The following is a 21816-nucleotide window of genomic DNA, read 5'->3' as shown; positions in this document are numbered from 1 at the left end:
ATAATAATAGCAAAGATACACCACACAAATATATAAATACAAGCCATTGACTCCATCTAGTACTGCTTTGCATGGATTTCAAGGCTGACTGCCTGGCACTGGATAGGTAACTGGCGAGCTCATCCTTCGGAGACTATGTCTCCTCCTCTCAGCAGTCTTTTGGTGCCTGGCTTCCTCTAGGCTGAGCTGCATGGAGGTTCCCCTTTATGTTAGTATGTCTATTGGTGGACACAACCACATTTTAATCTCTTACAGAGTGAATGCCAGGCAAACGGGATCAAAGAGGATGTGGGTCTTTGACCCTCACTTGAGTTGTCACATATGTAGTAGTTAACCTTACTGCCAAATAATACTCTACTGTACTAATTATTATTTGAGTATATTCGTATGGCATACAGGTCTTTCCTAGTAAAAACAAAGGTGCTATGAACATTCAAATATCTATAGGACCTGCCTTAAATTGCAGTCACATGGTAAAACAGAAAGCTGTCAAGTCTTAAGTACTAATAAAGCCTATTTAAAAATGAATCCCATTTCTTTTATTCTCAATTCAAAATTTTGTGAAAGCTTTGAAAATAAGGGGAAGCTGATGCAAAAACTTATTCGAGCCCAGGAGTTTGAACTGCCTGGGCGACACAGTAAGATATCATCTGAACACAAACACCTAAATTGTCTAAATCAGGCTAGCAATTTACATTAAGATGTATAGATCCTCTCTGTTCACAGAGTCACTCACTGACTTTCAAATATGCTTCCTGAGACTTTATAAGAAATTATAGTTCTAATTTGTACTTCCTGCAATCCATGTAATAGCTTTCTGGAACCTGATTGCTCAATAAAACAACAATGAGAGGCTATCACAAGGCTTTCTTGACTTCTTGAATCAAATATGGTCAAAACCTCACTATCTAGGACTATGATTATTACAGAGATAGGGACAATTAACATAAAAAAGTCAGTCAAGGTTTTCTGAGAGTCCTGAAGAAAGCGTGCTGCAGACCTGTTACCACATATTTAAGATAGCCATGATCAGTACATACCCACTGTCCCTAGCTTGGAGCCCTAGAAAAGTTCCAGGTATTGACACTGGGCTTTGCAGAAATGGATAGCAATTTTGAAATTATATTTTTGATTTTTGTTATTGTTGTTTGTAAGCCTTATTCACAGGAGCACCACCCACTGAAGGTATATGATAACAGAAAGCTGGGAAGAAAAAGAAAATGTAGCATTTTAGAAAGATTCAAAGAACCATGTCAAAGGCCCCATAAAGGGAACAGCCAGTGTCCAGCCACAGAGTTATGATGCCGGGCCATTTGCATGGGGCATGCCGGGCAGTCATGTGAATCAGAGCCATTCGATAGTATGAAAAGCCCAGCAGTGACTAAGGATACAGTGAAAGGTTTGAATGACCCCAGTGTGGAGAGCCTACATGAAACCGATCACACTTCTTTAGTGTTAGCAGTGGCATGTGATTTGCAGAGACACTCCTTTATGTGTTTATCACATAATGTTTGCTGCTACTGGTTTTACTGTACAGTTACCAAGTGAACCACACTTTGAAATGTCTGCCATTTGAAACTGGTCTCCTGAACTGTGATCTGTTAAAAGCCTTCTGTGTGGGCGCAGCAAGCATGATTCATCAGTCCTCACTGTCAGGTATGACGCTTCATTGCTTATTGGAGACAAGTGAAGAATAGGGGCAGAGTTGCTAAATATACGAATGTAAATAACCACTCAGCCATGGAAAACAAACGGTGACAGTGCGGTTTGTCTACTCCCTCATTCATTAGACATGCACGCTCCTCTTACATTAACTAAAGGTACAGCAAACAGAATCAGAGCATCCTAACTGGCTCTTAAGGTTGCCTTCACCACACATCTCAGCCATCATCAGCACATTCTCATGGTGCTTTCTCTCTTAACACTCTCATCTAGTAGATGAGGATTAAATGTCCTTGGAATTTCCTATATCTCAAAACACAGGATTTTTTTCACAAATCATAACGAAAGGGATTAGGTAACACAGACTAATTTAAAGATGTGATGTAATGACTAAACAATATTGGAATTTATTTGAGTAACTCAATCACTAAAATCTACAAATGCATAAAAACTATGAATCACTCAACAAAACCCCAACAATATAATGGAGTTGTCCTGACGTAGGCATGTGTAGGCATGGCATACACGCTACCCCCAGGCCCCCAAGCACTCTCAAGATCACTATAAGAAAGCAGCTTAAGTATCTGCTGGATTGGAGGGTTCCAGGATGAAGTTTAAATATATTATGACAAGATAAATATCTTTGAATATTATTAAGATAGTTCTTGTTCAAATGTTTTTGTGAAATCAGCATTTTCTTCCTGCTATATTTTTCTTTTTTTTTTCCATTTTTTATTAGGTATTTAACTCATTTACATTTCCAATGCTATACCAAAAGTCCCCCATATCCACCCACCCCCACTCCCCTGCCCACCCACTCCCCCTTTTTGGCCCTGGTGTTCCCCTGTACTGGGACATATAAAGTTTGCAAGTCCAATGGGCCTCTCTTTCCAGTGATGGCCGACTAGGCCATCTTTTGATATATATGCAGCTAGAGTCAAGAGCTCCGGGGTACTGGTTAGTTCATAATGTTGTTCCACCTATAGGGTTGCAGATCCCTTTAGCTCCTTGGCTACTTTCTCTAGCTCCTCCATTGGGAGCCCTATGATCCATCCATTAGCTGACTGTGAGCATCCACTTCTGTGTTTGCTAGGCCCCGGCATAGTCTCACAAGAGACAGCTACATCTGGGTCCTTTCAATAAAATCTTGCTAGTGTATGCAATGGTGTCAGCGTTTGGATGCTGATTATGGGGTGGATCCCTGGATATGGCAGTCTCTACATGGTCCATCCTTTTATCTCCGCTCCAAACTTTGTCTCTGTAACTCCTTCCATGTTCCCAAATCTAAGGAGGGGAATAGTGTCCACACTTCAGTCTTCATTCTTCTTGAGTTTCATGTGTTTAGCAAATTATATCTTATATCTTGGGTATCCTAGGTTTGGGGCTAATATCCACTTATCAGTGAATACATATTGTGTGAGTTTCTTTGTGAATGTGTTACCTCACTCAGGATGATGCCCTTCAGGTCCATCCATTTGGCTAGGAATTTCATAAATTCATTCTTTTTAATAGCTGAGTAGTACTCCATTGTGTAGATGTACCACATTTTCTGTATCCATTCCTCTGTTGAGGGGCATCTAGGTTCTTTCCAGCTTCTGGCTATATTAAATAAGGCTGCTATGAACATAGTGGAGCATGTGTCCTTCTTACCAGTTGGGGCATCTTCTGGATATATGCCCAGGAGAGGTATTGCTGGATCCTCCGGTAGTACTATGTCCAGTTTTCTGAGGAACCGCCAGACTGATTTCCAGAGTGGTTGTACAAGCCTGCACTCCCACCAACAGTGGAGGAGTGTTCCTCTTTCTCCACATCCTCGCCAGCATCTGCTGTCACCTGAATTTTTGATCTTAGCCATTCTGACTGGTGTGAGGTGGAATCTCAGGGTTGTTTTGATTTGCATTTCCCTGATGATTAAGGATGTTGAACATTTTTTCAAGTGCTTCTCTGCCATTCGGTATTCCTCAGGTGAGAATTCTTTGTTCAGTTCTGAGCCCCATTTTTTAATGGGGTTATTTGATTTTCTGAAGTCCACCTTCGTGAGTTCTTTATATATGTTGGATATTAGTCCCCTATCTGATTTAGGATAGGTAAAGATCCTTTCCCAATCTGTTGGTGGTCGTTTTGTCTTATTGACGGTGTCTTTTGCCTTGCAGAAACTTTGGAGTTTCATTAGGTCCCATTTGTCAATTCTCGATCTTACAGCACAAGCCATTGCTGTTCTGTTCAGGAATTTTTCCCCTGTGCCCATATCTTCAAGGCTTTTCCCCACTTTCTCCTCTATACGTTTCAGTGTCTCTGGTTTTATGTGAAGTTCCTTGATCCACTTAGATTTGACCTTAGTACAAGGAGATAAGTATGGATCGATTCACATTCTTCTACACGATAACAACCAGTTGTGCCAGCACCATTTGTTGAAAATGCTGTCTTTCTTCCACTGGATGGTTTTAGCTCCCTTGTCAAAGATCAAGTGACCATAGGTGTGTGGGTTCATTTCTGGGTCTTCAATTCTATTCCATTGGTCTACTTGTCTGTCTCTATACCAGTACCATGCAGTTTTTATCACAATTGCTCTGTAGTAAAGCTTTAGGTCTGGCATGGTGATTCTGCCAGAAGTTCTTTTATCCTTGAGAAGACTTTTTGCTATCCTAGGTTTTTTGTTATTCCAGACAAATTTGCAAATTGCTCCTTCCAATTCGTTGAAGAATTGAGTTGGAATTTTGATGGGGATTGCATTGAATCTGTAGATTGCTTTTGGCAAGATAGCCATTTTTACAATGTTGATCCTGCCAATCCATGAGCATGGGAGATATTTCCATCTTCTGAGATCTTCCTTAATTTCTTTCTTCAGAGACTTGAAGTTTTTATTATACAGATCTTTCACTTCCTTAGTTAGAGTCACGCCAAGATATTTTATATTATTTGTGACTATTGAGAAGGGTGTTGTTTCCCTAATTTCTTTCTCAGCCTGTTTATTCTTTGTATAGAGAAAGGCCATTGACTTGTTTGAGTTAATTTTATATCCAGCTACTTCACCGAAGCTGTTTATCAGGTTTAGGAGTTCTCTGGTAGAATTTTTAGGGTCACTTATATATACTATCATATCATCTGCAAAAAGTGATATTTTGACTTCCTCTTTTCCAATTTGTATCCCCTTGATCTCCTTTTGTTGTCGAATTGCTCTGGCTAATACTTCAAGTACTATGTTGAAAAGATAGGGAGAAAGTGGGCAGCCTTGTCTAGTCCCTGATTTTAGTGGGATTGCTTCCAGCTTCTCTCCATTTACTTTGATGTTGGCTACTGGTTTGCTGTAGATTGCTTTTATCATGTTTAGGTATGGGCCTTGAATTCCTGATCTTTCCAAAACTTTTATCATGAATGGGTGTTGGATCTTGTCAAATGCTTTTTCTGCATCTAACAAGATGATCATGTGGTTTTTGTCTTTGAGTTTGTTTATATAATGGATTACATTGATGGATTTTCGTATATTAAACCATCCCTGCATCCCTGGAATAAAACCTACTTGGTCAGGATGGATGATTGCTTTAATGTGTTCTTGGATTCGGTTAGCGAGAATTTTATTGAGGATTTTTGCATCGATATTCATAAGAGAAATTGGTCTGAAGTTCTCTATCTTTGTTGGATCTTTCTGTGGTTTAGGTATCAGAGTAATAGTGGCTTCATAAAATGAGTTGGGTAGAGTACCTTCTACTTCTATTTTGTGAAATAGTTTGTGCAGAATTGGAATTAGATCTTCTTTGAAGGTCTGATAGAACTCTGCACTAAACCCATCTAGTCCTGGGCTTTTTTTGGTTGGGAGACTATTAATAACTGCTTCTATTTCTTTAGGTGATATGGGACTGTTTAGATGGTCAACTTGATCCTGATTCAACTTTGGTACCTGGTATCTGTCCAGAAATTTGTCCATTTCGTCCAGGTTTTCCAGTTTTGTTGAGTATAGCCTTTTGTAGAAGGATCTGATGGTGTTTTGGATTTCTTCAGGATCTGTTGTTATGTCTCCCTTTTCATTTCTGATTTTGTTAATTAGGATTTTGTCCCTGTGCCCTTTAGTGAGTCTAGCTAAGGGTTTATCTATCTTGTTGATTTTCTCAAAGAACCAACTCCTCGTTTGGTTAATTCTTTGAATAGTTCTTCTTGTTTCCACTTGGTTGATTTCACCCCTGAGTTTGATTATTTCCTGCCGTCTACTCCTCTTGGGTGAATTTGCTTCCTTTTTTTCTAGAGCTTTTAGATGTGTTGTCAAGTTGCTAGTATGTGCTGTCTCCCGTTTCTTCTTGGAGGCACTCAGAGCTATGAGTTTCCCTCTTAGAAATGCTTTCATTGTGTCCCATAGGTTTGGGTATGTTGTGGCTTCATTTTCATTAAACTCTAAAAAGTCTTTAATTTCTTTCTTTATTCCTTCCTTGACCAAGGTATCATTGAGAAGAGTGTTATTCAGTTTCCACGTGAATGTTGGCTTTCCATTATTTATGTTGTTATTGAAGATCAGTCTTAGGCCATGGTGGTCTGATAGGATACATGGGACAATTTCAATATTTTTGTATCTATTGAGGCCTGTTTTGTGACCAATTATATGGTCAATTTTGGAGAAGGTCCCGTGAGGTGCTGAGAAGAAGGTATATCCTTTTGTTTTAGGATAAAATGTTCTGTAGATATCTGTCAAGTCCATTTGTTTCATAACTTCTGTTAGTTTCACTGTGTCCCTGTTTAGTTTCTGTTTCCACGATCTGTCCTTTGAAGAAAGTGGTGTGTTGAAGTCTCCCACTATTATTGTGTGAGGTGCAATGTATGCTTTGAGCTTTACTAAAGTGTCTGTAATGAATGTGGCTGCCCTTGCATTTGGTGCGTAGATATTCAGAATTGAGAGTTCCTCTTGGAGGATTTTACCTTTGATGAGTATGAAGTGTCCCTCCTTGTCTTTTTTGATAACTTTGGGTTGGAAATCGATTTTATCCGATATTAAAATGGCCACTCCAGCTTGTTTCTTCAGACCATTTGCTTGGAAAATTGTTTTCCAGCCTTTCATTCTGAGGTAGTGTCTGTCTTTTTCCCTGAGATGGGTTTCCTGTAAGCAGCAGAATGTTGGGTCCTGTTTGTGTAGCCAGTCTGTTAGTCTATGTCTTTTTATTGGGGAATTGAGTCCATTGATATTAAGAGATATTAAGGAAAAGTAATTGTTGCTCCCTTTTATTTTTGTTGTTAGAGTTGGCATTCTGTTCTTGTGGCTGTCTTCTTTTTGGTTTGTTGAATGATTACTTTCTTGGTTGTTCTAGGGCGTGATTTCCGTCCTTGTATTGCTTCTTTTCTGTTATTATCCTTTGAAGGGCTGGATTCGTGGAAAGATATTGTGTGAATTTGTTTTTGTCGTGGAATACTTTGGTTTCTCCATCTATGGTAATTGAGAGTTTGGCCGGGTATAGTAGCCTGGGCTGGCATTTGTGTTCTCTTAGTGTCTGTATAACATCTGTCCAGGCTCTTCTGGCTTTCACAGTCTCTGGTGAAAAGTCTGGTGTAATTCTGATAGGCCTTCCTTTATATGTTACTTGACCTTTCTCCCTTACTGCTTTTAATATTCTATCTTTATTTAGTGCATTTGTTGTTCTGATTATTATGTGTCGGGAGGAATTTCTTTTCTGGTCCAGTCTATTTGGAGTTCTGTAGGCTTCTTGTATGATCATGGGCATCTCTTTTTTTATGTTTGGGAAGTTTTCTTCTATTATTTTGTTGAAGATATTAGCTGGCCCTTTAAGTTGAAAATCTTCATTCTCATCAAATCCTATCCGTAGGTTTGGTCTTCTCATTGTGTCCTGGATTACCTGGATGTTTTGAGTTAGGATCCTTTTGCATTTTGTATTTTCTTTGACTGTTGTGTCGATGTTCTCTATGGAATCTTCTGCACCTGAGATTCTCTCTTCCATTTCTTGTATTCTGTTGCTGATGCTCGCATCTATGGTTCCAGATCTCTTTCCTAGGGTTTCTATCTCCAGCGTTGCCTCGCTTTGGGTTTTCTTTATTGTGTCTACTTCCCCTTTTAGTTCTAGTATGGTTTTGTTCATTTCCATCACCTGTTTGGATGTGTTTTCCTGTTTTTCTTTAATGATTTCTACCTGTTTGGCTGTGTTTTCCTGCTTTTCTTTAAGGGCCTGTAACTCTTTAGCAGTGCTCTCCTGTAATTCTTTAAGTGACTTATGAAAGTCCTTCTTGATGTCCTCTATCATCATCATGAGAAATGTTTTGAAATCTGGGTCTAGATTTTCGGTTGTGTTGGGGTGCCCAGGACTAGGTGGGGTGGGAGTGCTGCGTTCTGATGATGGTGAGTGGTCTTGATTTCTGTTAGTAGGATTCTTACGTTTGCCTTTCGCCATCTGGTAATCTCTGAAGCTAGCTGTTTTAGTTGTCACTGTTAAGAGCTTGTTCTTCAGGTGACTCTGTTAGCCTCTATAAGCAGACCTGGAGGGTAGCACTCTCCTTAGTTTCAGTGGGCAGAGTATTCTCTGCAGGCAAGCTCTCTTCTTGCAAGGCAGGTACCCAGATATCTGGTGTTCGAACCAGACTCCTGGCAGAAGTTGTGTTCCACTCACTAGAGGTCTTAGGATCACGTGTGGAATCCTGTGTGGGCCCTTGCAGGTGTCAGGCGACTCAGCTGTCAAGGTAGCCCGGGGCTCGAGTCGAGCGGAAGGGACTTGTGCCCCAGATCAGGCCCGGGTAGCCTGCTTCCCTATGTACCACAGTCTCAGGTTCCGCGCGATTGGATTGGGGCAGGCGCTGTGTTCCACTCACCAGAGGTCTTAGGATCCCGTGGGGAGTCCCGTGTGGGCCCTTGCGGGTGTTGGGCAAGACTCTGCTGGCAAGGTAGCCCGGGGGTCGAGTCTCGAGTCCTGCTATATTTTTTGTCAAGGTCAGAAAGCTTATAAAAATGGACTAAGATACTAAGTCATTTTTAAAGTAAATAATATATACATATGATTAAAATACTTTAATATTATAACATGGAATAGTTACATACCAAGTGTAAATCAAGATTAACTTGTAAAAGAAATCAATACTTTCTTTTATTTATACATTCTTCCCTCTTTACACATTTCAATTTTAAAAAATAAGGTTTGCTTCAATCATATTTTGAGAAAGGACCTCTCTATGTAGTCCAACGTTTAAAATCACAATCCTCCTACCTCAGTTTCTGGGCTGTGACGGAAGAGAGGCAGACACTGGCATGCTCTGCTGAGATTAAAGCTTTCATCTAAGAATAACTGTAGCCATCTCACCATTTCCGACGACACTAGACAACTCTTTATCTTATCACCCAGCTTTCCCTAATATAAACGTCATACAGAACTACTTCACTAAGAAAGCAAACAAATCCAAAAGCAGCATTGGTACAGAAATGTTGACTAGACTTCATACAACTGGATTCCATCAGTCTTTGCATGCCTTCCTTTGTTATCATCTAGTAGCTAATACAAGGCATTACACTGTATGTAAGCATTGTATCTCCCCGTTTCCCACTTCTTCCATAGTTTATCTGACCATTTTGCAGAAGTACTCATCCGCCATCGAATGCCCCTTAATTTGTATGTTTTTCTTGTTCTCTCATGATTAGTGTTCTGAACATTTGAAAAAACAACTGAGAAGCAGACATGGTAGTGCATGCCTACAACCCTAGCACTTGGAGCAGTGGTTCTCAACCTGTGGTTCTCAAGAGTTGAATGATCTTTTCCAGAGGTCACCTAAGACCACTAGAAAACACAGATATTTGCATTACTACTCATAACAACAATAATAATTTTATGGTTTGGGTCACCACAACATGATGAATTCATTCAAGGGCATTAGGGAACTTGAGAACCATTGACTTGGAGACTGAGGCAAATGGATCCCAAGTTTAAGTCCAAGTTCAAGACCACTCTGGGCTACACATACAGACCCTGATACAAGACAAAGCCCAAACAAGTAATGTAGAGGTCAAGTTTTTCCATCAGCTACATGGTACCAATGTGACTGAATAGCTAGTCAGATTAAGGTCAGCTGTTGGCTGAGGTTATGTCTGCTGGATCTCCTACCTCCCATGGACTACGGTGCTTTAAGAACTGCTAACTGTAGCTTATGCTCAAATGGAGTACAGATTCACCATGCCTTTCCTAGTGGTAAGTAGTTAAGAACTTCATTAAGAAATTTCAGTGAAAATACATCTTTTCTCTGGTATTTATTCATAATAAACATATATGTTGAGTTATAGCCAATATTACACTAATACTGTTGTTTAAATTGATCAAACTTGCTTGCTCTCTGGTGTTACCAATATCTTTTATTTTATTTCTGTTATCCTGAACATTGCCTGTTTTTCTAAGAACTCTTATTAGAGAATGGGATTTTGGAACCAGGGCTTGTATTTTAGGGGAATCCATTGCTACCGGTATCACTGCTTCTAGACCTCCCTCTTTTGCAAATCTAGGAATACACACACACACACACACACACACACACACACACACACACACACACTTGCAATAGGTGTTTGTAAACAGGTATGGGATTTCATATACACATACTATTGACTGAATTGTTTCCCCTTATATGTCTAATTACTTTTTCCCAGTGTAATATTTTAAGATAAGGCCCATTTTTTACTCCAGCTCCATACAAGGACACATTAAGAAAATAAACATATATGCCAGTTAGAAAGCTCTATCTTCTAAAATTGAGAAAGTAATAGATTTTTGTTAAGCCTTCCAATCTGTTTTCCTTTTAACTCGAAGTTCAAGTTGACTAAGATAATATATAAACATGACTATATATAATTCTTCTCTACTAATGTGACACTTACTTGTTCCAGGTAATCCCTTTGCTTGTCTGTTATTTTGAGCTGTAGCACTTTCATGCTGACAGACAGTGGGTCATCAGTGTTAGTGGCCATACAGGACAAGCATGTCTATCTCAAAGGAACAACTATTCTCCCTAGACAAGGATTGTTTCTTTGATGCACATAGTGCTTCTGACAAAATTGCCACCCATGGACTTACAGGGTGTCTTATCCACCATATTACAGCATTTCATACAGTACTGCTTCTCCCCATTTCCATTAGAGAAGTGAAGTATGGTGAGTGCTCACACTCAAGTATTTGATCTGTGCCTAGTACCTCTCTCCATCATTGTGAAGCAGCTATCTCCAGAAAAAAAGTAAAACGACCTTTTTGAAAACTCAGTTACAGGGTCAGATAGGTACCTTGTGGGAATCAAGCAAGCTTCTCTAGGATGCTCTATATCTTGACGATGTATGGACACTTTTTTTTTTCTATATCTAGGATCCAATGGTTAGGAAAGAAGGGCAGGCACAGCAATGGCTCCATTCACTATCACTCCACTGACGCATTAGGGAAATTTTTGCTTCTCTCTCCATTGACCTTAAAGGGAAAGTTCTTCTATTAGAAAACAATAATTTCACAGAACTAGAAGTTGGTATGACTACTTGGACAGTTTAGAAAACTCATACCTCTGAATTAAAAGGTAAGGGAGGGAGTTACTATGCTATCTGGGGTGACTGGTCATTACTACCAAGGGGACATGGGCCATTTCTATACAGGAGAGGAGTTTGCTTAGAGTATAGAGGCTCTACTAGGATATCTCTTGGCACTATTACCTATAATGAAAGTTAATAGGAAGCCATAAGTCATTTAGAGTAGAGCCACAAATGGCCCAGAATTTTGGGGATGAAGGTTTGGGTAGCCCCACCAAATAAACACTAAGATGACTGCTTATGGCACATATGGAAATGGCAGAAAGCAGTTATAAACAGTAGCCATAGCCAATATTAATTAAAAATTACCTTCTAATTTGGTTCTGAATATGTCAATATATGTATATTGGCTAAATATCTTTGCTTCATTCTTTTTCATAAACCTTTATCATATAACATTAGAATAAAAAATTTATAACCTAACTTCTTAGTTACACCAACCATGTAATAAGCAAACTTTGCAACATGTCTTACAATATTTACTTTCTCTGATTCTGTTTCTCTGGTGAACATGACATCAACATTAGAGCCTCTGTCCATCAGATAGGGCAAGGATCAGATTCAAGGTTACACAATTAAGGCTTGCATATAATGTATACCAAAGTAGACCATGACAAACAGCAAAGCAGTGCAGAAAATCAATCTTTACTACAGGAGCAATAGGGAAAGCAAATGAGCTCAATATAAAAACTTCTCTGCAGGATTATAAAAAATGAACACTGCTTCATATGCAGCAGTGAGTTCTGAAATAGCATGTACCTAGTTCAAAGCATCATAGGCTGATTGAGATGGCTGTATTCTCAAATACTTTATGCATGCTTAGGAACAGGTCATTATTTTTGTAGCTTTGTATCTAATAACTGTTCAACTATTCCAGGTATCCAGAGTGCTTGCATAGATGCTTCCACAAAGAATACCTCTTCTTAAAAAACATAATGGATACATTTACTGTTCTTTTATTTGTGTATTTTATGTTTATATGAATGTTCAGAATCTAAAAATTACATTTTTAACTATCCTATGGCAATTTAAAAAAGCAAACTGAAGATACTGCTAATTAAAATTAAAATCATTTATGACATTAAAAATCATTCATTTTCACAGGAAACTTGGGAACTTCTGAAAACAAGAATAAATAAACTGACTTAATAATCACTGTTATTAACCTTGCTGCCTGTACACATTAGGAGGCACATAAAGGTCTTATACGCCAATGGATGGTTGTTTGTAACATGATTTGGGCTTCCATCTATTTTGCTTAGTGCTTACGCTGTCCTCTTAATGTAAAATGTCTAATGAGTAAATATTTCAATTGTATAAACGAAACAGCACAATAATATACTTATAGATTCCTTCACAGATCAGTTGGCTCACAATACCGTAGACCATAGCAAAAGATTATCAACCAGAATCTGTAGGTCTCAGCCTGATCTGCATTTACTGGTGCCTGCAAAAACAGTGGCAAGTAGTGACACCCATGAACCGCTGCCGTCTTCAAGTCCCATTGCTTCTCTATCTCCTGAGAAAGTGATAAAGATCCAGGATGCCACCTCTGATACCTATTGTGACAAGAACTTATACCTTTCAGATTTCAGCGGGTCATGGAGTTATTATTTAAAAAGAAATCAACCCCTCACCCATAATAAGTACTAGAGTGAGGTGTGCAAAGGGTCAGGTAGCAAAGAAACTTTCAATTTCCCAATCCCATTAATGCTGTCAGCTTGGAAGACAAGTACTTATGTAAATACTTGGAGCATAGAATCACTGCTCTTCCATCCATTCATTTATATTAGTAAGTTGTACATGTTTACACAATTTGTTACCACTGCTTGCATTTAACTAGTCATAGCTACAGGATTTTTAGGAAACATCTCTGATTTCCATACTCAGGCTCTGTATCATATGAGCAAATGTAAGCATCTAGAGCCAAGAACATGAAGATATAAATCCTAAGCATAGGCAATGCTAGACCTGAGGTGGGTTGGGCAGGAGGCTTTCTTTTCCAATTTCAGTGTCTTTCATCTGAAAAGCAACAATAAAGAACACAGACACGATAGCTGTGAAGGGCCTCCATGGCCTTTCCCTTTAGGCTGGTAGTCATCCTTTGAAAGCCAGTGTTTGGGGCAGCGTGAAGAAAGGTGTCTCCACGTGAGGCATGGGAAGGCAGAGCTGCTGAAGATGGCACACAGGCCCAGGCACAGGAAGTACAGGCACTGACGCCCAGGCACGACAAGTACAGGCACTGACGCCCAGGCACGATAAGTACAGGCACTGACGCCCAGGCACAGCAAGTACAGGCACTGACGCCCAGGCACGATGAGTACAGGCACTGACGCCCAGGCACGACAAGTACAGGCACCGGCTATGCTGGTCTTCTCCTTACTTCTTCCCATAAAAATGAGTACTATACTTATCATGAATTTATATGTTTCAGTTAAAAATTACACACAATTTTTAAATATTAAATTACCAGTAGCTGCATAGTCAATTTCACAAACAGGATTGGAGAGTACCTGTTCCTCTTTATGCTATATCTTGCTTATGGTATATGGAGAAATTGCAAACGGTTATCTTGGAAAATTTGGTTAAAAAGCAATTCCTAAACAGTGCAAATAGGTTCAAGTGTGCAGGAAAATCTTCCTGGGGATGTGGGGGAGGGGGGTGGGGAGGAAAGACTTATGCATTCTAAAGCAAAGCTCTGCACTTCTTCAGTTCTCAGTGACATTTAATTCACTTAGAATTTTGAAAAATACCAAAACGAGACACATTTTAAAATCTGAGAGTTTAGTTGCTTGAAGCGATGGTTTAGGGCAATACAATGTCCATCACAACCTAAGGTTACATCATTTATGCACACCCCAAAGAAACTTTACATTGATGTGCAGTTATTCCACATTTCCCCTCCCCAAGTGGATCATCACTGACTTACAACTTTCATCTATGGACTTGCTCCTTGAGGACATTCTGTGTAAGTGGAACCATAGCAACCATGCTTCAGGTCCATGCATATATATTGTGCAACAGTAGCTTGCTCCTTTCTAAGGCCACGTGTCCCACTGTGTGGACACATGACATTTTAATTGTTCATGTATCAGCTGTACACTTTCAGTACCTCCTCCTTTCAGTTACCATGAGAAAACAGAGCTGTGAGCGTGCACATGGAGTTCCATATGGATATGTTACAGACTGGGAGTTCTGGACAATGGCGACTCAATGTTTAACTGATGATTGTACAATTATTAAAAAGGTAAAGAATGTTTGAAAATTGTAATACGGTCCTAGAAAAATACTGAAGAAAACTAACTTGTTACAACTGAAAACAATTTGAGAGATGAGAAGCAGGCCCCTGAAGCACTCCCTCCAGCATCTCGTAACCATGACTCTAGGCTCTGAGATCAGCTTTTATATAGCACACATATGGATGTGCTCCACAGGAAAACATACAGACACCCAAGAAACAGAAGTTTCCGTCTACAAAGAAGTCCACATATCTATAGTTAACTGAATTTTGAGTAAGGTGATAAGAAATCATATTGGAGAAAAGAAATTTTATCAATAAATGGCATCACATGTAAAACAACAAGACCAGATCCCCATCACTTCCTAGCTCAGCCTCAAGCAGACTGAAACCTAAATTCACGACTTGCCGTAATGAAAGCTGCTAGTAGGAACACAGGATAAATGCTTAGGACAAGGTTATGGGCACTATTTATATTTGACACATTCCATGTGTACCTGAAATACAAAAAGAGACAGGATAAACTAAAAACCATCTGTGCAGCAAAGGGAAGAAACATCAGGGTAAAGGGAAACTATATAAAGTGGAAACAAAGAGTATTTGTAAAGTATATATCTCAAAAGTATTAATATGTAGACTTATAAAGAACCAATGAAACCAACAGAAAATTCCAAGTAGCCTGATAGTAAAAATGGGAATTATACTTAAGCAGATATTTCTCAAAAGACATTACAAATGGCAAATAAGTATATGAAACAAACAAACAAAACAAGAAAACAAAGGAAAGAAGAAAGAAAAACTAGGAAGGGAAATAGGAAGGAAGAAGAGTTGACAGGCAGATGGGCTCTACAGTGCCTGGCAACTTGTAACCTTTGGTATACACACATCTCCTTACTCCTTGACACTCTGACATGTGACTATTTCCTAAGGTTCAGTTTATATTTCTCTCTATTTTTCCTGAACCCTTTTTTTTCTTTCAGAGATTAACACCTGCACTTATAAGTCTGACCCTAACACTCATGACTTCAAATTGAAATCTCTAACGTTGATGTTTTTTAAAGAGAATTAGATCCATTTCTTAGTCATCTATTAGAGAGCTTAGCCTGAGAACCCTCCCTGCTTAACATTCCAAGTGCTAACTATGGACGAGACTCTCGTGAACGTTCAGGGACACTCTCTCACAGCATTATCTTTAAAGATTCAGCTAATTGATAAAAAGAGCAAACCCATCACCGGACTTTTATGCCAGTGATCTTCAGAATCAACTAGTCATCTCTCCACTGATCTGTTCTCTTTGGCATCTGTCCCTCCATATCACCCAGGCTCCAAAACTGGGAGCTGACTGATATCCAAAACTTCTTACAATCTAACCTAATGTACTAGTTTATTCTTCCCTTTAATGTTCCCTTAATCTTGTAGTTACCGAGAAATATTCCTGCCCCTGGTGTCACACACAAATGTGAATTTCTGCCTCAATCTAAGAGTCTCTCCAGCTCTCACTGGCAGAAGAGGGAGAGGAGATCGCTACTCCTGGATGTTCAATGTCCTATTTTATCTTTCAGAATTTAGCTCAAATTCTATTTATAGATGTGTATCTTTTATTTTCTATGCTTCCTACATAGACGCTACACTCTGAATAGATTATAACATTTGTACATTTGCCTTTTTTAAAAAAAATGCGTACACTATTATACAACTTAATTACAACTAATAATTTTAGAAGTTAACCTTTAAGAAACTATTTTATTAAGTACATTTTATTTTAAAAATTCTACAAATAAATAAAATATCACACATACAAAGTACTGAGCCCTGAAGTCTTTACAACTTACTGAGCTTGTATAGAGTAGGAATTAGCATTCAGAACAGAAGCCGTGATGCTTCCCATTACATTTTACACTTTCAACACTGAAAACATTTTATTCACTTATCCACCACCAAAACAGACAGACAAAGCTGTCCAGGAGAGAACGGAACCAGGAAGACATGGAGTGTTTTATCATCACTCTCCTCATTCTGTCACTGAGTCCTGGCCCTTCTTAGAGTCCTGAAGGCAACAGCTTCCCTACGCTTCTGCTATAACCAGCAAATGACATTTATTTATTATCTGATGGGACCCAACCCAGAATTTCAGTATGTTAGGACAGGGGTCTGAGCTACATTCCCCCTGTATTTAATAAAGTGTTAGGTTAAATAGAGTAGATGATAAAGGTTGGTTAAAGAAGTGCTTAGCATTCTATGCAGGTGCAAGAGTGCTGAGAAAGTTAAGAGACTACTTAATTAGAAAACAGCTACTTTATAAAAGTCTTCTTTGTTCAGTCAATAAACAAACATCCAAGGAATTAAATAATAAAAACAGGCCTGTGTACAGTCAGAGACGCTGGCGAATTAAGTCAGCTCCATCTTTCTGCGGTAATTGCCTTCCAAGGGCTTGGCTCAGCTGTGCCCTATGATTTGATCTTATTGTCATTAAGGCCTTGCATATTATTTATTTTCATTCTATAGTGTTTAGACAGGAAGGCAGCGATGGAAGCTCCCTTGTCTATAATTCTTCCCACAGATAATAGAAAATAAATTGCAATTAGATTTTGGTAATTGTATATAATTAACTCAAAATGAGCTGTTAATTATAAAAAAATATGTTTTTTAACTTTCTCATTATCTCATTTATTTTACTTCCAAATTCTTAATGCCTCACTTGAGTCAGTTTGATATTTTAAATACACAGAGTACTTTTAATACTCAGATAATTTAAATTTCCAAATAAACAAAATAAAGTTTACAATTAAATTTTATCTGGGGAGTTCTTTTATTAATGTCAAAGAGCTTGCGAGGTAGAAAGAAGGTCATTCTCATAATAGTTCACGGTTATGTCTTCTCAGAGCAGCAGGCATGATAGCTCTGATGATGATATTCTAGCTCTGATGCTACCACACCGGCTGCTCGAGGCAGTACAATCATCTCCACTGACTCAGCTCTACCATTGTCTGCATGCGTGGAGGCGAAACCCACTCCCAGGCGCAATGGAATCCTGGTGAATTTACTGTCTTTTCCTTTTAAATTCCAGTTTATATTTAAAAATTTAAGAGCTACTAAGTGAGAATTCTTGGCTTTCCAATGACTATAATACTGTCAAAGCAGTTTCCAAAGCTGCTTGTAATTCTTATATTAATACTTTAAGTCTATATTTTCATATCATAGACATACTAGGAAATATGGAAGAAGAGTATAATTTTACCTTACGATCTTCTCAATTTAAAATCTAAGAGCATGCACATCCTAAGTTCTGGAAGCCCTGCTTAGAACTTGTCCAGATCTTCACTGCAGCACTATCACAGTATCCATATCTATAACTGACCACCAGTATGTCAATGTTCAGAAATCAAACATGGGACTCTGAATAGCTACAAACATTCAGGGGAGAATTAACATGGTTGTATCAGTTATCTGTACAGCAAAGGCTATAATATCTGACAGCAACAACTCACAGGAGAAAGGTTTATTTTTGCTCAGTTTCAGGTTCATGGATACCAGAATGTATGCCAGAGCTGACTTTTCCTTTTAAAAATTCATTTAATATTAACATTGTCATTACAGATGACAGCAGACCAGGACCCACAGAGCACTGCAGGAACCAGATGCTGGGTAGAACCTGTTAGTAACTTACTGCTGACATGTGGGCCCACTTCTTAATGCCTGCCAAATGGTGATGGGAAAAAGGGTTCAAAGCACAAGTCTCTGGGGGTATACTTCAGATTCAAACATATCAATTTTTCAAGTATAATTTACAATAATAAATTATTCAAAGTATCTTGTAAAAATAACTTCAGGCCCACCAACTTCATTTTGGAGGACTTTATCTGTTAAAAAGCACTAGAATACTGAGTAGACTGCTTTTGGTAGGATGGCCATTTTATTACATTAATCCTACTGATCCATGAGCATGCTACATTTTTTTTAAAAATCAGAACAGTAGTATTTAGGCTTCCCACAGACCCTGGCCTGTCTAGTCTCAGGGTCTCGACTACCCTGGCACTGCCAGAGATGGATTACATCTCACACAGTGGGTCTTAAATCAGATCAGAGATTGGCTGGCCCTGCAAATGCTGCCACACTGATTTGAGGTCATTGTATTATCTCCCTGATTCATTTCTCAGTCCATATGTGCTGTAATAGTTTCCTGGTGGAAATTAATAAGATCACATGTATATTATCACTTCACTCACAAATAAAGATACTTTGATTTCCCTTCCTATCTGTGCAACTAACTAATGTCTAACTTGACCCACTCCATGAAGCCTGGGAACAGTGGTGCACACCTTTAAGCCCAGCACTTGGGAGGCAGAGGCAGGTGGATTTCTGAGTTCAAGGCCAGCCTGGTCTACAGAGTGAGTTCTAGGACAGCCTGAGCTATACAGTGAAACCCTGTCTCGAAAAACAAAACAAAACAAAACAAAACCAACACACAAAAAAAGACCCAGTCCATGAGATGGTACCCTCCCTGACACTGCTAGATTAGCCAAGAACCTGAAACTAGATAGATCTGGGACCAATGGGAGACCTCAATACTACCATTCTGGTAAAGGAATGATTCCTAATGACATCGTGCTCGTTCATCATTCACCATCAGAGAAGTTTCCTTCTGAAGCAGATGGGAAGAGAAACAAAAACCCACAGCCAGACAATCTGCAAAGAACGAGAGACCTTCCTTGGGACACTCAGCCCTATACCAGATGTCAACATCAAATCCCTCTCCTCAGAGTTTAGAGAACTCTGTGGAAGAGAAGGCAGAAAGAGTGTAAGAGACAGAGGGAATTGAAGATAATGAGGGATCAAAAAGCCTGCAAGACACAACAGAGCTGGCACATGATGAACTCACAGGGATTCTGGAAGCATGTTAGGGACCTGCATGGGTCTGTACCAGACCAGGGCCCTAGAACTGAAAGAAGTGTGCATGCTCCCATCTCTAATCCAGAAGCTATCTCTAATTGCTTTTCTCCTAGAGAGCATCACTGGGAAAACAAGCCATGCCTACCAGTAAATGGCCAATACAAAATGAACTCAACAGCATGGAGGCTCTTTGTCTTGCAATATTAAGTAAGGCCATTTTTTATTATGTTATGATTTGCTTTTTCTTTTTACTTTACATACTTTCCCTTTCTTTCAGTCATATGTATATGAATATAACACATATTATATATTATAAAGTTATATATATATATCTTACAGTTTGGGTTTTTATAGGAATCCTGAGTGTGCAAACATGTGTGTCCCTGCATTTATATTTATTTTTTGTGCTTTTACTTTGGCTGGTATTTTTAGTTTGTTTTGGTCATACTCTGATTTATTTATTATTTATCTTATTTATTATTATTCCTTAGATACTTGTTTTCTAACACGAGACAGAAAGGCTGTGGATCAGGATGGAAGGGTAGGGAGGGAGGTACAGGGAGGAGTAGGGGGAAGGGAAATGGTAATCAGAATATAATGTATGAAAAGAAATCTATTTCCAGTAAAAGAACATACATTCCATCATGCCTAACATATTATTGTGTGCAGTACTAAAGGACATGAAATAACGTGAAAGTTTGGTGATTGAAACTTACTAGGTAAGCTGCCGATATATATATACCATGGACTGGTTATGTATCATAATAAATAATTAATTAGAATTTGTAGTAGTAGTCTATTCATATGTCAAGAATTGACCACAAAGTAATTGGAATAGATAAAATGAATTTATTCCTTTACAATTTTATGAGTCAGAAGTCTGCCAGGGTTTCACTCTGGTAATGCCCCAGTATCAGCAGGGCTGTTTCCTTGTTCGCTGTGCATCCTATTTCTTTAATGACTGTCAGGTAAGGTCTGTTCTTATTCTTCTACTTGTATTCCTTGGCTTGGAACCAGCAACAGCAGGTCAAGTCACTTCCATATTTATATTCTCTCATCTTCTTTTTATACGTTGTGGCTGAACCAGCACACACTGAGAGACTGGGCCCATTAAGAGAATCTAGAGTGACCTTCCCATGCCAGGTTTTATCATTTAATTAACCCACAAAGCTCTTTGCAAGGTGAAGCAACAGATTAAGAGGTTCTAGTTCATGAGCATGAACAGCTTTGGGGGAGCATTATTCTTTAAAAATATTTTTATTTTATTTTAACTTATCTTTAAAAATTAAAAGAACTGTTGCATGCATGCGTGCATGCATGTTTATTTATAGAGGGTATGCATGCCACAGTGCATGTGTGAAGGTCAGAAGACAACTTTCCGAAGTCAGTTCTTTCCTCCCACCGCGCAGAGTCCCTGAGGTGGGCCTCACTTCATCAGTCTTGGCAGCAAGCACCTTTATGAACAAGGCCATCTCACTAGTCGCTTATAGGAGAGTATTATTCTGCTTACTATAGCTGTACATCTAAAACGTGATGATAATTAAGTGCTATGTGGTGGGGAATCTAGTTTGTTCAGATTGATCTGAAGTGTATACATGTGCTTATGTCTATAAGCATGAAGAAAGGTTTATAAAGCTCCTATCAAGGTACCAATAATTGATTCAACCAAAACAGTCAGGATAGGGATTAAGATACAAAACAAAAAAGACTGGTATTTTCTAGATATGTCTTATTTTAATTTTTTGTAAGGGACTGTCTTACTATTTGTAAGATAAAAAGGAATTTTAAATTTTAATGAAGGTTAAAATATTTGAAGATTATGATTTGACTTGAATATTTGATAAATTATGAAGCAAAATATTAATATATAAAGCATACTGATCTATCAGATATAAAAATTACATAAGATTACACCTAGATGGTAAGATTCCAGGTATCTTTTATTTTCTTGTTTTGACTTGCTGGCATTTTAAAGTTTTTTTTTATGACAAGAATAAGCAATAAAGTATAGATATAAATATATATAAAATTATATATGTATTTAAAATTAAAAAGTAATTAAAAAGGCTGGGAATGGTGGCACACACTCTTAATCTCACCAATTAGGAGGCATAGGCAGACTAACTTCTGTGAGTTTCTGGCTAGCTTGGTCTACAACAGAGTTAAGTTTTTTCAGGTCAGCCAAGGCTGCACAGTGAGACCCCCTCCTCTAAAGAAAGTAATAAAAAGTTATTACATAGCAACTAAACGCAGCAATGCCCCTACATAAAGAGGAAATACAAAGTACTAATTAATATAAACAAATGCTCATCTTATTTGAATATTGGGAAACTGCTAATTACAATAAGATTCTCTTTCCATTTATTAAGTTGCCAAGTGATGCTTAATTATTCAAATCAACATTAGAAAACCAATTTCCTTGCCTGATTGAAAACATAACTCTGTCCCTTTCTGAAGCTTCTCTGAGAGAACAGTGTGAATGAGATTAAGGCTG

General features: G+C 38.5%; 1 protein-coding gene across 14 annotated transcripts in view; it reads right to left on the bottom strand.

Moving 5' to 3' along the window:
- AW554918 (expressed sequence AW554918) overlaps window positions 1-21816 on the bottom strand; it is a 298592-nt gene that overhangs the window by 97965 nt on the left and 178811 nt on the right. For 2 of the 14 annotated variants that reach the window (XR_001782355.2, XR_001782354.2), the window contains exon 9: window positions 10904-11081. The exons of the other annotated variants lie outside the window; for them this stretch is intronic. The gene's annotated coding sequence lies outside the window, so the exon portion shown is untranslated. The remainder of the gene's footprint in view (window positions 1-10903; window positions 11082-21816) is intronic. 14 annotated transcript variants of the gene reach the window in all.

The sequence above is a fragment of the Mus musculus genome, chromosome 18, assembly GCF_000001635.26.
Source record: "Mus musculus strain C57BL/6J chromosome 18, GRCm38.p6 C57BL/6J".
NCBI classification, from domain to species: Eukaryota; Metazoa; Chordata; class Mammalia; order Rodentia; family Muridae; genus Mus; species Mus musculus.
The sequence above is the reverse complement of the archived record's forward strand: the minus strand, read 5'-3'. Positions and strand labels throughout refer to the sequence as shown.